Raw genomic sequence first — 10,974 nt, 5'->3', positions numbered from 1 at the left:
TGCCATATTGGCTCAGAACAAAATATTGACTCAGCAAGTCAATATGATTTCTCAAATTCTGTCTGGAATGCAAGCTGCACCAGGCAGTACTAAGGACGCTTCATCTGAAGAAGAAGCTTATGATCCTGAGAACCCTTCAATGGAAGAGGTGAATTACATGGGAGAACTCTATGGAAACACCTATAATCCTTCATGGAGAAATCACCCAAATCTCTCATGGAAGGATCAACAGAGACCTCAACAAGGTTTCAACAATAATAATGGTGAAAGAAATAGGTTTAGCAATGGCAAGCCTTTTCCATCATCTTCTCAACAACAGACAGAGAATTCTAAGCAGAGCCCCTCTGACTTAGCAACCATGGTCTCTGATCTAATCAAAACCACTCAGAGTTTCATGACTGAAACAAGGTCCTCCATTAGAAACTTGGAGGCACGAGTGGGTCAGCTGAGTAAGAAAATTACTGAACTCCCTCCTAGTACTCTTCAAAGCAATACAGAAGAGAATCCAAAAGGAGAGTGCAAGGCCATCAACATGGCCGAATTTGGAGAGGAGGGAGAGGCAGTGAACGCCACTGAGGAAGACCTCAATGGACGTCCACTGGCCTCCAATGAGTTCCCTAATGAGGAACCATAGGAATCTGAGGCTCACACTGAGACCATAGAGATTCCAATGGATTTACTTCTGCCATTCATGAGCTCTGATGAGTATTCCTCCTCTGAAGAGGATGAGTATGTCACTGAAGAGCAAGTTGCTAAATACCTTGGAGCAATCATGAAGCTAAATGACAAGTTATTTAGTAATGAGACTTGGGAGGGTGAACCCCCTTTGCTCACCAAAGAACTGGATGACTTGTCTAGGCAGAGATTACCTCAAAAGAGACAAGATCCTGGGAAGTTTTCAATACTTTGTACCATAGGCACCATGACCTTCAAGAAGGCCTTGTGTGACCTAGGGTCAAGCATAAACCTCATGCCTCTCTCTGTAATGGAGAGTTAGGAATCTTGAGTGCAGCACAAAATCTCATAGAGGCAGACAATCAAGAAAAAGCTTATGGACTGTAGAGGATGTTGGTAAAAGTGAAGACCATACATCCTACTGATTTCATATCCTAGAGACTGGAAGTGCATGGAGAATCCATCATCCTTGCAGACCTCCTAGCACACAAAGCGTTATGATGGAACAGAGAGAATAATTTCAATGAATGAAGAATCCTTGTGTTTAAGGCTCAAGATATCCTCTGTAACCATGGAGAGGAAGCATTAAGAGCTTCTCTCAGAACAGAGCCAAACAGAGTCCCACAGTCAAACTCTAAGTTTGGTGTTCGGAGGCCACAACCAACTTCTAAGTTTGGTGTTGAACCCCCATATTCAAACTCTAAGTTTGGTGTTGGGAGGTTCCAACATTGCTCTGAGCATATGTGAGGCTCCATGAGAGCCCACTGTCAAGCTACTGACACTAAAGAAGCGCTTGTTAGGAGGCAACCCAATGTTATATTTTATCTATTTTCCTTTGTTATTTTTATGTTTTCTGTAGGTTGATGATCATGAGAAGTCACAAAATCAATTGAAAAAGCAAAAACAAAATGAAAAACAGAAAGAAAAATAGCACACCCTAGAGGAAGAACCTGCTGGCGTTTAAACGCCAGTAAGGGCAGCAAATGGGCGTTTAACGCCTAGTCTGGCACCATTCTGGGCGTTTAACGCCAGAAAGGGGCACCAGACTGGCGTTAAACGCTAGGAAAGGGCAAGAAGTTGGCGTTAAACGCTAGAAATGGGCACCAGCCCGGCGTTTAACGCCAGAATTGGCATAAAGAGCAATTTTGCTCGCCACTTGGTGCACGGATGACTTTTCCTTGACACCTCAGGATCTGTGGACCCCACAGGATCCCCACCTACCCCACCACTCTCTCTCTTCTTCACCCATTCACCAATCACCTCAACACCTCTTCCCCAAAAACCCTTCACCTATCAAATCCATTCTTTCTCTTCACCACTCACATCCATCCTTCATAAAACCTCACCTACCTCACCATCCAAATTCAAACCACTTTCCCTCCCAAACCCACTCTCACATAACCGAACCCTACCCCTCTCTCCACCCCTATATAAACCCATCTTCACTCCTTCATTTTCACACAAGCTAAACACTACTTCTTCCCCTTTGGCCGAACCACAAAGCCATCTCCATCTCCTCTATTTCTTCTTCTTCTACTCTCTTCTTCTTTTGCTCGAGGACGAGAAAACCTTTTAAGTTTGGTGTGGTAAAAGCATTGCCGGAGAAACCTCTAGAAAGAGGAAAGGGAAGGCAAAAGCTTCCACCTCCGAGTCATGGAAGATGGAGAGATTCATCTCAAGGGTGCATCAAGACCACTTCTATGAAGTTGTGGCCTTGAAGAAGGTGATCCCCGAGGTCCCTTTTAAACTCAAAAAAAGTGAATATCCGGAGATCCGACATGAGATTCGAAGAAGAGGTTGGGAAGTTCTTACCAACCCCATTCAACAAGTCGAAATCTTAATGGTTCAAGAGTTCTATGCCAATGCATGGATCACCAAGAACCATGATCAAAGTGTGAACCCGGGCCCAAAGAATTGGCTTACAATGGTTTGGGGGAAATACTTGGATTTTAGTCCGGAAAATGTAAGGTTGGCATTCAACTTGCCCATGATGCAAGGAGATGAACACCCTTACACTAGAAGGGTCAACTTTGATCAAAGGTTGGACCAAGTCCTCATAGACATCTGTGAAGAGGGCGCTCAATGGAAGAGAGATTCAAGAGGGAAGCTGGTTCAACTGAGAAGGCATAACCTCAAGCCCGTGGCTAGAGGGTGGTTGGAGTTTATCCAACGCTCAATCATTCCGACTAGCAACCGGTCCGAAGTTACTATAGATCGGGCTATCATGATTCATAGCATCATGATTGGAGAGGAAGTAGAAGTTCATGAGGTTATATCCCAAGAACTTTATAAGGTGGCGGACAAGTCCTCTACCTTGGAAAGGTTAGCCTTTCCTCATCTCATTTGTCACCTCTGTTATTCAGTTGGAGTTGACATAGAGGGAGACACCCTCATTGATAAGGACAAGCCCATCACTAAGAAAAGGATGGAGCAAACAAGAGACCCCTCTCATCATGAAATCCCTGAGATGCCTCAAGGGATGCACTTTCCTCCACAAAACTATTGGGAGCAAATCAATACCTCCCTAGGAGAATTGAGTTCAAACATGGGACAACTAAGGGTGGAGCACCAAGAACATTCCATCCTCCTCCATGAAATTAGAGAAGATCAAAGAATCATGAGAGAGGAGCAACAAAGCCAAGGAAGAGACATTGAGGAGCTCAAGCACTCCATAAGATCTTCAAGAGGAAGAACAAGCCGCCATCACTAAGGTGGACCCATTCTTTAATCTCCTTGTTCTTTATTTTTCTGTTTTTCGAAAAATCATGCTTATGTCTATTCATGTTTGTGTCTTATGATCAGTAGTGTCTTAGTGTCTATGCCTTAAAGTTATGAATGTCCTATGAATCCATCACCTTTCTTGAATGAAAAATGTTCTTAATTGAAAAAGAGAAAAATTGCATGAATTTTAAATTTTATAATAGATTAATTACTTCGATGTGGTGGCAATACTTTAGATTTCTGAATGTATGCTTAAACCGTGTATATGTCTTTTGAATTTGTTGTTCATGAATGTTGGCTCTTGAAAGAATGATGAAAAAGGAGACATGTTACTGAGGATCTGAAAAATCATAAAAATGATTCTCGAAGCAAGAAAAAGCAGTGAATACAAAAAAAAGGGAAAAAAAGAGAAAAAAAAGAGAGAGAAAAGAAAAAAATAAAGTTGTGATCCAAAGCAAAAAGAGTGTGCTTAAGAACCCTGGACACCTCTAATTGGGGACTCTAGCAAAGCTGAGTCACAATCTGAAAAGGTTCACCCAGTTATGTGTCTGTGGTATGTTTGTATCCGGTGGTAATACTGGAAGACAGAGTGCTTTGGGCCACGGCCTAGACTCATAAAGTAGTTGTGTTCAAGAATCATCATACGTAACTAGGAGAATCAATAACACTATCTGGATTCTGAGTTCCTATAGAAGCCAATCATTCTGAATTTCAAAGGATAGAGTGAGATGCCAAAACTATTCAGAGGCAAAAAGCTAAAGCCCCGCTCATCTAATTAATACTGATCTTCATAGATGTTTTTGGAGTTCATTGCATATTCTCTTCTTTTTATCTTATTTGATTTTCAGTTGCTTGGGGACAAGCAACAATTTAAGTTTGGTGTTGTGATGAGCGGATAATTTATACGCTTTTTGGCATTGTTTTTAGTAAGTTTTTAGTATGTTTTTGTTAGTTTTTAGTATATTTTTATTAGTTTTTAGTTAAAATTCACTTTTCTGGACTTTACTATGAGTTTGTGTGTTTTTCTGTGATTTCAGGTATTTTCTGGCTGAAATTGAGGGACCCGAGCAAAAATCTGATTCAGAGACTGAAAAGGACTGCAGATGCTGTTGGATTCTGACCTCCCTCCACTCGAAGTGGATTTTTTGGAGCTACAGAAGCCCAATTTGCGCGCTCTCAACGGCGTTGTAAATTAAACATCCTGGGCTTTCCAGCAATATATAATAGTCCATACTTTGCCCGAGATTTGATGGCCCAAACCGGCGTTCCAAATCAGCTCAAAACTGCCCGGTGTTAAACGCCGGAACTGGCACAAGAATGGGAGTTAAACGCCCAAACTGGCACAAAAGCTGGCGTTTAACTCCAAGAAGAGTCTCTACACGAAAATGCTTCAATGCTCAGCCCAAGCACACACCAAGTGGGCCCAGAAGTGGATTTTTATGTAATCTTTGTAAACCCTAGGCTACTAGTTCTCTACAAATAGGACCTTTTACTATTGTATTTTCATCTTTTGATCACTTTAGATCTTAGATCAGATCTTGGTTCTTCTGGTTCCCTCTCTGGGGCCGAAGCCAATGATCACTATTATCACTTATGTATTTTCAACGGTGGAGTTTCTACACACCATAGATTAAGGTGTGGAGCTCTGCTGTACCTCGAGTATTAATGCAATTACTATTGTTCTTCTATTCAATTCAGCTCATTCTTTGTCTAAGATATTCATTTGCACCCAAGAACATGATGAATGTGATGATTATGTGACACTCATCATCATTCTCACTTATGAACGAGTGCCTGACAACCACTTCTGTTCTATAAGCAAACAAGGCTTGAATGTTTATCTCTTGGATCCCTTAATAGGAATCTTCATGGTATAAGCTAGAATTGATGGAGGCATTCAAGAGAATCCGGAAGGTCTAAACCTTGTCTGTGGTATTCTGAGTAGGATTCAATGATTGAATGACTGTGACGAGCTTCAAACTCGCGATTGTGGGGCGTTAGTGACAGACGCAAAAGAATCACTGGATTCTATTCCGACATGATCGAGAACCGACAGCTGAATAGTCGTGCCGTGACAGGGTGCGTTGAACATTTTCACTGAGAGGATGGTAGGTAGCCGCTGATAATGGTGAAACCCTACATACAGCTTGCCATGGAAAGGAGTAAGAAGGATTGGATGAAGACAGTAGGAAAGTAGAGAGACGGAAGGGACAAAGCATCTCCATACGCTTGTCTGAAATTCTCACCAATGAATTACATAAGTATCTCTATCTTTATCTTTATGTTTTATTCATACATCATCCATAACCATTTGAGTTTGCCTGACTAAGATTTACAAGGTGACCATAGCTTGCTTCATACCAATAATCTCCGTGGGATCGACCCTTACTCGCGTAAGGTTTATTACTTGGACGACCCAGTACACTTGCTGGTTAGTTGTGCGAAGTTGTGATAAAGAGTTGAGATTACAATTGTGCGTACCATGTTGATGGCGCCATTGATGATCACAATTTCGTGCACCAATATACTACTCTTCTCAGCTTCTAGTTGGCTCTTCAAGTCTTGGGCCTTTGGATCTTGAGTTTGAAGTCGTTCTCTTCTTCATTTGGGCTTGGTTTTACTTTCAGAGAGAAAGTGTGAAGTGGGCAGAGACTTTTGCTCAGGACGTTAGGGGTGTTAACGATTTAGTGAAAGTATGAGTTCGAGAACGTTAGTGACACTCAACATTGTCACTAACGTTCCAATGTACCCCTTTGCCTCACGTTGGACCCCACGTTAACTAGGTTAATGTGGCTTCTAACGTGGCCTTGCCAACCTTCGAGAACGTTAGTGACACTTAACATTGTCACTAACGTTCCAATGTGCCCCTATGTCTCACGTTAGAGTCCATGTTAACTAGGTTAACGTGGCTTCTAACGTGGCCATTCTTAGCCATCCCAACGTTAGTGACAATGTTGAGTGTCACTAACGTTGGCTCATCTTTCACTCATCAACGTTAGCTTTCCACGTTAACTAAGTTAACATGGAAGTTAACGTGGCTCCTTGGGGTTTTGTGGATGCTTCCAACGTTAGTGACAATGTTGGGTGTCACTAACGTTGTCGACCACCCTTGCCTCTTACGTTAGCTCCCTTGTTAACCAAGTTAACGTGGGAGTTAACGTGGTACATTGCACCTTAGGCCAACGTTAGTGACAATGTTGAGTGTCACTAACGTTGGCTTCCTTCCCCCTTTTAACGTTAGAGGCCACGTTAACTAAGTTAACGTGGATTTTAATGTGGCCACTTATGATCATTGGCCAACGTTAGTGATAATGTTAAGTGTCACTAACGTTGGCTCAAAGTCCCTTCTTCACGTTAGAGTTCACGTTAACTTAGTTAACGTGACTCTTAACGTGGGCAATGATGGCTTCGAGAGCGTTATTGGCAATCACTTTTCTCATTAACTTTGCAAGTTACCTCCCATTCCACGTTTGTGGTAACGTTAATTAGATTAACGTGACTGCTAAGTGGTTCTTCCTTGCTTCCTTTGGTCCTGAAATCAAGCAATAGAGTGCATCAAAGTTCTAGTCCAAGTCATGGGTAATGCAACATACAATTTGTTATTAAACTCATGCAAAATCCTCATGAAATCATGTAAAATTCACAATGTATGCTTGAATCAAGGTGTAAGTGAATATCTACCCAAAACTAGCTTATTTCCTAAGGAAATGCATGAAACTACCTTAAAAACAGTAAAGAAAAGGTCAGTGAAACTGGCCAAGATGCCCTGGCATCACAACACCAAACTTAAAGCTTGCTTGTCCCTAAGCAAGTACTGGAACAAGAGAATGATGAATGGAATGCCAAGATAAATAAGATATTTCTTGTGGAAGTCATGTCACTGATTTTATGGTGGTTTCATGTATAGCAACTTAGGTTCATTCTATTACTGGCTTTCAGACCTTTATCATGTCCTAAAACACTGACTCTGCTTACATCCCATGAGACTTTTATTGATCCTTTTATTGTCATTCCAGGGCTTATTTGTGTTCTTCAAGCTAAGTGCTCTGTAAGGGGGCAACTCTTTAAGATAAGCTTTCAGCCAACACTCCCGAACCAGTTGGTTCAAGGTGCTAGGTGTTGAGACACCCCTAAGGACTTACTCCCTCAAGTCTCTCCCCCATACATACACACCACAAGCATCTGGTTCATTTATTTTCCTTCTTGAGACCTTGGTGTCCAGCACCTCTTTGAGTTACTAAATGCTCTGTAGTGAGGGTTACTCTTGATAGTGGACTTTCAGCTGATAATCCCGAGTTAGTTAACCCAAGTTACCAAGTGATAAGGCACCCCTAAGAGCTTATTCATCCAAGTAAATCCCTCACACAGGAACACCACAGACACATGCCTCAAGATTAAAACCATTGGTGCCTAGCCTTATTGCTTACTCTTTTTCTTTTGTTTTTCACTTTAAGTGTTCTTTCTCTTTCTCTTATTAGGATCTTGTTATTTACTTAGTCTCATGGGTATATTCAAAGTATAGTATTCAGGCCAGATAGTTGTCATCCCCACCTTATGGTTGAACCAACTTAGCTAACTTATGACTACACCACAAACTCAGAGACTTACTCCATATCATGAACTCCACTCTGGTCTTTTGAAGAAAAATCATTCTCTTTTTCATTTGATTTTACAAGACAAGCATACAATAAGTAAAGATATGATGCAGTAACATAAAGACTAGCAAGCATAGACTTCTTCATTAGAAAGCTTAAAATGCATAGTTGAACTTGGTTCCAATCAACACATGACTATTAATTAACAGTGCATTCGGACTTCCAATTTTTAACACGATGAGTAGATGAAATTAAGTAGCAAAACAACCTTTGGGAGATGGTTTGCCACACCAATCCAGTTGCCTCTTAGTTGAAGGTGCACCATCTCCTCATAAGCTTCCTGCGAGGTTATTGGAAGTTGCTTGTTTCCCAAGCACTTAAGGAATAGTCAACTTGCATGTATGCTTATGATTTCTGAACTTATTTTGCTGTGTGAACACCAAACTTAGTTCCTTTCCTACTACAAAACCTTGCATGCATGCGTAGAACCTCGTATCTTGCTGTTAGCAACCAATTAACTAAGGACTAATCTATATCCAAGTGGTTCCCTTGATTGGTCAGAGCTAGCAATGTGCTTTGAGAGTGTAGTGTGATTCTAACTAGCATCCTTTGGTGGGACACCAAACTTAGAATCGCACTTTCACTCTTGAATTGTTTTGGTGTGGAACACCAAACTTAGCTCCTTGCATTGCAGGGGAAACAACTTGTGATCTTTATTGAAATGCAGCTGAAAAAGTAGTTACCTAAGGTTGGGTTGCCTCCCAACAAAGTGCTCTTTTATCGTCGCTAGCTCGACGGGTCCTTACTTCACTTGAGATGATATTTTACTCTGGGTTTTCCCTCATGTTGCCCAGATAATTCTTGAGTCTTTGTCCATTCACTGTAAAAGTCCTCTCTGACCTTTCATGCATGATTTCGATGTGTCCATATGGTGAGACTTTTGTGACAATGAAAGGCCCGGACCACCTCGATTTGAGTTTTCCTGGGAACAGTCTCAATTTAGAATTGTAGAGGAGTACTTGCTGCCCCTTTTCAAAATCCATGGGTGCAAGATGCAGGTCATGTCTCCTCTTTGCATTATCTTTATATATCTTAGTATTTTCATAGGCTTGTGACCTGAATTCCTCCATCTCTTGCAGCTGCAAGATCCTCTTTGCACCAGCAGCAATGCTGTCAAAGTTTAGTATCTTGATGGCCCAGAGAGCTTTGTGTTCCAATTCTAGTGGTAAATGGCAAGCTTTACCATAAACCAGTTGATATGGGGATATTCCCAGTGGTGTTTTGAATGCTGTCCTGTATGCCCAAAGAGCATCATCCAGCTTCTTCGCCTAATCCTTTCTTGATGCACCCACAGTCTTTTCCAGAATCCTCTTTAGCTCTCTGTTGGATATCTCTGTTTGTCCACGTGTTTGGGGATGGTAAGGTGTAGCTACCTTGTGTTTCACCCCATATCATAGGAGAAGAGCCTCTAGTGGTTTGTTACAAAAATGGCTCCCTCCATCACTGATGAGGCTCTTGGGACTCCGAACCGGCTGAAGATATTCTTCCTGAGGAAGTTCATGACCACTTTGTTGTCATTTGTTGGGGTTGCAATGGCCTCTACCCATTTGGACACATAATCCACTGCTACCAAGATGTACTTGTTTGCATATGAGGTTGGGAATGGTCCCATGAAATCTATTCCCCACACATCAAATACTTCCGGTTCCAAGATGAAATTCTGTGGCATGGAATTTCTTTTGGGCAAATTCCCAGATCTTTGGCATTCATTGCAGCTCCTTACCAGTTCTTTGGCATCCTTGAAAAGGGTGGGCCAAAAGAATCCACTTTGTAACACCTTTGCTGCAGTTCTGTCCCCTCCAATGTGGCCTCCGTAGCATGAGCCGTGGCAATTCCATAGTACCTCTCGTCCTTCCTCTTCTGAGACACATCTTCTAAGGATTCCATCTGAACACTTCTTGAAGAGATAAGGCTCATCCCAGACAAAGTATTTTGCATCATTCATGAGCTTCCTCTTTTGATGTTTATTGATCCCTGGAGGTAGAGCCCCAGTTGCCTTGAAGTTGGCAATGTCTGCAAACCATGGGGCTTTGTGTACTGTCATTAACTGCTCATCAGGGAAGAGCTCGTTCACACTCATATCATGTGTTCCTCCTTCCTCATGAGGAATCCTGGATAGGTGATCTGCCACCTTGTTCTCCACTCCCTTCTTGTCTCTGATTTCAATATCAAACTCCTGCAATAATAAGATCCATCTTATTAGTCTTGGTTTTGATTCTTGCTTGGCAAATAAATATTTAAGTGCTGTGTGATCTGTAAAAACAATGACTTTAGCACCAATGAGGTACGATCTAAACTTGTCAAATGCAAAAACTATGGCTAGCAATTCCTTTTCAGTAGTGGTATAATTTCTTTGAGCATTATTGAGGACCTTGCTAGCATAGTATATTACATGGACTAAGTTATTTTTCCTCTGCCCTAACACTGCCCCTACTGCAAAGTCAGATGCATCACACATCAATTCAAAGGGTAAGTTCCAATCAGGTGGGGAGATGATAGGGGCAGAGGACAATCTTTCTTTCAAATGCTCGAATGCCAACATGCAGGTTTCATCGAAGATGAATGGCGTATCTGATACAAGGAGATTACTCAAGGGCTTAGCTATTTTTGAAAAATCTTTAATAAATCTTCTGTAAAGGCCAGCATGCCCTAAAAAGCTTCTAATTGCCTTGACATCACTGGGTGGAGGAAGCTTTTCAATAAGTTCCACTTTAGCCCTGTCCACTTCGATTCCTTGGTTAGAAATCTTATGGCCAAGAACTATTCCTCCTGTCACCATAAAGTGACATTTCTCCCAGTTCAAGACCAAATTGGTCTCTTGGCATCTTTTCAATACCAAGGCTAGGTGATTCAAGCAACTAGTAAAAGAATCTCCGAATACCGAGAAATCATCCATAAAACCTTTAATGAATTTCTCTATCAT

Source organism: Arachis hypogaea, chromosome 1, assembly GCF_003086295.3.
Source record: "Arachis hypogaea cultivar Tifrunner chromosome 1, arahy.Tifrunner.gnm2.J5K5, whole genome shotgun sequence".
Lineage (NCBI taxonomy): Eukaryota > Viridiplantae > Streptophyta > Magnoliopsida > Fabales > Fabaceae > Arachis > Arachis hypogaea.
This window is presented reverse-complemented; position numbering follows the sequence as displayed.